General features: G+C 43.4%; 1 protein-coding gene across 1 annotated transcript in view; it reads right to left on the reverse strand.

Moving 5' to 3' along the window:
* SLC16A14 (solute carrier family 16 member 14) overlaps positions 1-5533 on the reverse strand; it is a 67058-nt gene extending 61525 nt beyond the window's left edge. Inside the window, exon 1 of the mRNA XM_069727862.1 lies at positions 5318-5533. The gene's annotated coding sequence lies outside the window, so the exon portion shown is untranslated. The remainder of the gene's footprint in view (positions 1-5317) is intronic.
* Positions 5534-6000: the final 467 nt, after the last annotated feature.

Here is a 6000-nt window from a genome sequence, read left to right on the forward strand (position 1 = left end):
GCCTAGATGGAATCCTACCAGAAATGCTGAAGTACAGCCCACCAGAAATACAGGCTGCAATGGTTAAACTCTTCAATATTGTACTGAGTGCCGGCTACTTCCCTCGTACCTGGAACCAAGGCCTCATCACACCCATCCACAAGAGTGGGGACAGGTATGACCCAGCTAACTACAGAGGCATATGCGTCAGCAGCAACCTGGGAAAACTGTTCAACAGTATCCTGAACAAGAGGATCCTCACCTTCCTCACCGAGCACAACGTCCTCAACAAGAGCCAAGCAGGGTTCATGCCGAACCACCGCACCACTGACCACATCTATACTCTGCACAGCCTCATTCAGAGACACGTCTACAATACAAAGAATGGGAAGATATACGCCTGCTTTGTGGACTTTAAAAAGGCCTTTGATTCAGTGTGGCACCCGGGCTTATTCCTGAAACTGCTGGAGAGTGGAATAGGAGGAAAGACCTACGATGTCATCAAAAGCTCCTACACCGAGAACAGCTGCAGCGTGAGTGTGAGCGGCAAAAGAACGGCTTTTTTCCAGCAGAGCCGCGGAGTAAGACAAGGCTGCAGCCTAAGCCCAACGCTCTTCAACATCTACATCAACGAGCTGGCTACCGCCCTGGAATCCTCCTCAGCACCAGGCCTCACCCTCCACGACGCCCAGGTGAAATTCCTGCTGTATGCAGATGACCTGCTGCTGCTGTCACCAACCGAGAAAGGCCTCCAGGACAACCTGAAAATCCTAGAGAAATTCAGCTCCACCTGGGCCCTACCGGTCAACCTAAAGAAAACCAACACCATGGTGTTCCAGAGGAGAAAGAGAAGATCAGACCAACACCCATCATTTATCCTCAACAACTGCGACCTCACAGGAATGGACAAATATACCTACCTGGGCCTAGAGATTCACCGGTCAGGGAACTTCAAACAAGCCATAGAGACCCTGAAAGACAAGGCCTGCAAAACCTTCTATGCCATCCGAAGGACACTCTACCATCTGAAGCCACCAGTGAGGGTCTGGCTAAAAATCTTCGACTCCATCATCACCCCAATCCTCCTGTATGGCAGCGAAGTCTGGGGTCCTCACACCTACCCAGACTGGTCAAAGTGGGACTCCAGTCCAACAGAAATATTCCACCTGGAATTCTGCAAGCACCTTCTCCAGGTCCATCGGAGCACCTCCAACAGTGCTTGTCGGGCCGAGCTGGGCAGATTCCCTCTACACCTAACAGTTCTAAAGAGGGCGCTGTCATTCCGGGCTCACCTGCATAGGAGCAATCCAAGCTCCCACCACCATAAAGCCCTGATACATGAAGGTGAAACAGAAAAACCAGAACCCCCGGAACAGCCCAGCCAAACCCAACCGGAGCAGAACACCAATCACAACAACCTGACAAAAGCCGGAATTAGGAAGATGGCAGATGAAGGCCAGGAGAGGTATGTCAGTGACTGGAAGAATGATATCATCAGCTCACAGAAACTGACCATGTACCGGAGCCTACAGAGAGACTACAGACTGGCCCCATATCTGGAGAAACTCCCGGACCCCAGAGACCGCCAGATTCTGAGCCGATATAGACTCAGTGCCCACAGTCTGGCCATCGAATGTGGCCGACACAGGCAGAGCTACAAGCCCAGGGAGGAAAGACTGTGCCAACACTGTGATCAGGAGGCCATAGAGGACGAAACCCACTTCCTGCTACACTGCTCCAAATACTCCGCAGTGAGGGACACTCACTTCAGGAGACTCTCACATCTCTTCCCAGACTTCATCACCATGAAGGAGGAAGGGAAAACATATATCCTGCTGGGAGAAGAAGAGAGAGCAGTGGAGATAGCAGCGCGGTATGTGAGCGAATGTCATAGACTGCGAGAAAGAGAACTATGATGCCATGGACTATAGCCCCCACAATGGATCTGCCCTATCCACCTCCCCTATGCCATGGACTATAGCCCCCAACCTGGACCTGCCCCATCCACCTCCCCTATGCCATGGACTATAGCCCCCACCCTGGATCTGCCCCATCCATCTCCCCTATGCCATGGACTATAGCCCCCACCCTGGATCTGCCCCATCCACCTCCCCCCACAGCTCCTACCCAACATCCCCTCAGTCCCTATCCCTATTGCCTCTATACACTTGCTTTGGCAAAACTGATGTGTATTTGGTCCTGCCAATAAAGCTTCTTTGAATCTTGAATCTATATAGACACACATATATATACACACTATATATATACATAGACACACACATATATGTACGCACAGTATATATACAGATACACATATATATATATATACACACTATATATATACATAGACACACACACATATATGTACGCACAGTATATATAGACACACATATATATACACACTATATATATACATAGACACACACATATATGTACGCACAGTATATATACACACAGATATATGTACGCACAGTATATATACACACACATATATGTACGCACAGTATATATACAGACACACATATATATGTACGCACAGTATATATACAGACACACACACATATATGTACACACAGTATATATACAGACACACACATATATGTACGCACAGTATATATACAGACACACACATATATGTACGCACAGTATATATACAGACACACACATATATGTACGCACAGTATATATACAGACACACACACATATATGTACGCACAGTATATATACAGACACACACACATATATGTACGCACAGTATATATACAGACACACACACACAATACCCAGATAGATTAGCGAAATTAGGATTATTTAGTCTAGAAAAAAGACGACTGAGGGGCGATCTAATAACCATGTATAAGTATATAAGGGGACAATACAAATATCTCGCTGAGGATCTGTTTATACCAAGGAAGGTGACGGGCACAAGGGGGCATTCTTTGCGTCTGGAGGAGAGAAGGTTTTTCCACCAACATAGAAGAGGATTCTTTACTGTTAGGGCAGTGAGAATCTGGAATTGCTTGCCTGAGGAGGTGGTGATGGCGAACTCAGTCGAGGGGTTCAAGAGAGGCCTGGATGTCTTCCTGGAGCAGAACAATATTGTATCATACAATTATTAGGTTCTGTAGAAGGACGTAGATCTGGGGATTTATTATGATGGAATATAGGCTGAACTGGATGGACAAATGTCTTTTTTCGGCCTTACTAACTATGTTACTATGTTACTATGTTACATATATGTATGCACAGTATATATACACACACACACATATATGTACGCACAGTATATATACACACACATATATGTACGCACAGTATATATACAGACACACATATATATATGTACGCACAGTATATATACAGACACACATATATATATGTACGCACAGTATATATACAGACACACATATATATATGTACGCACAGTATATATACAGACACACATATATATATGTACGCACAGTATATATACAGACACACATATATATATGTACGCACAGTATATATACAGACACACACACATATATGTACGCACAGTATATACACACACACATATATGTACGCACAGTATATATACAGACACACACACATATATGTACGCACAGTATATATACACACACACATATATGTACGCACAGTATATATACACACACACATATATGTACGCACAGTATATACACACACACATATATGTACGCACAGTATATATACAGACACACACATATATGTACGCACAGTATATATACAGACACACACACACATATATGTACGCACAGTATATATACAGACACACACACACTTATATGTACGCACAGTATATATACAGACACACACACATATATGTACGCACAGTATATATACAGACACACACACATATATGTATGCACAGTATATATACACACACACACACATATATGTACGCACAGTATATAAACACACACATATATGTACGCACAGTATATATACAGACACACATATATATATGTACGCACAGTATATATACAGACACACATATATATATGTACGCACAGTATATATACAGACACACATATATATATGTACGCACAGCATATATACAGACACACATATATATATGTACGCACAGTATATATACAGACACACACACATATATGTACGCACAGTATATATACACACACACATATATGTACGCACAGTATATACACACACACATATATGTACGCACAGTATATATACACACACACATATATGTACGCACAGTATATACACACACACATATATGTACGCACAGTATATATACAGACACACACATAAATGTACGCACAGTATACAGACACACACACATATATGTACGCACAGTATATATACAGACACACATATATATATGTACGCACAGTATATATACAGACACACACATATATGTACGCACAGTATATATACAGACACACACACATATATGTACGCACAGTATATATACAGACACATATATATATGTACGCACAGTATATATACAGACACACACATATATGTACGCACAGTATATATACAGACACACATATATATATGTACGCACAGTATATATACAGACACACATATATATATGTACGCACAGTATATATACAGACACACATATATATATGTACGCACAGTATATATACAGACACACATATATATATGTACGCACAGTATATATACAGACACACATATATGTACGCACAGTATATATACAGACACACATATATATATGTACGCACAGTATATATACAGACACACATATATGTACGCACAGTATATATACAGACACACATATATGTACGCACAGTATATATACAGACACACATATATGTACGCACAGTATATATACAGACACACATATATGTACGCACAGTATATATACAGACACACACATATATATATGTACGCACAGTATATATACAGACACACATATATATATGTACGCACAGTATATATACACACACATATATATATGTACGCACAGTATATATACACACACATATATATATGTACGCACAGTATATATACAGACACACATATATGTACGCACAGTATATATACAGACACACATATATGTACGCACAGTATATATACAGACACACACATATATATATGTACGCACAGTATATATACACACACATATACAGTGCATGTTACTATATAGTTAGACTTTTCTTACTGATCTTTGTGCCCCAGCTTGTTAACCCCTCAGCTCTCGCTCCATATTGATGACATCAGCAGGTGCAGGACAATAGATGATGGCTGGCTGATGATTATTGCTCAGTGTACAGACATCAGTGTCTGCCATCACCCGCGGGCACAGAGCCAGGACATGGGGCAGTACCTGGTGCCAGCTGCTCGGTTTCCCCCTCTGGACCTTCCTTGGCCATGGACAAGTTGCTAGCCCCATGGTCCCCGGAGCCGCCCCGGCCGCCCTGCGGAAGGAGCAGCAGCCTCATTTCTCCCTCGTCCGGCCTCATTCCCGGCTCCCGGGTGATTACCGCTGTGCTCGGGGATCAGCGCTCTCATATACCGGCTAATTCTGGTTCACGGAGGAGACAGAAAAATACACGATGGAGCCTGCAGCGCCTCACACGCGCCCTCTGCAGGCCACAGCGCGCACTGCCACTGACATCCTGACTGCTGGACCAGCACAGTGCAACTGGACGGCCACAGAGACATCCATGTGGGCAGAACATGGCGCTTTGGAGCTCAATAAGCTGCTTGTTGGCAAAGAATATCATTACGTCGGCGCTCTGGTTAACTGTGGGTACCGTATGACACCAGTCACAGTATGGTGTTCATCATAACATTAAAAACAGCTAAGGCATAGTTCAGACCAGCCATTAAGTTTCCAGACCAGGCATCACATTGCTGAGGTGACCTATTTTGCGTGGAGCTCAAGTTCCTCATACACATTATGGTGGGATCCTCACAGAGTCAGAACTTGGGGCCACCTGGACAACGGAGCCACGTGAATGACATCACAGTCACGCGTGCATTATTTGGTGCGTTTTACCTCAGTAT

The sequence above is a fragment of the Ranitomeya imitator genome, chromosome 5 (genome assembly GCF_032444005.1).
Source record: "Ranitomeya imitator isolate aRanImi1 chromosome 5, aRanImi1.pri, whole genome shotgun sequence".
Lineage (NCBI taxonomy): Eukaryota > Metazoa > Chordata > Amphibia > Anura > Dendrobatidae > Ranitomeya > Ranitomeya imitator.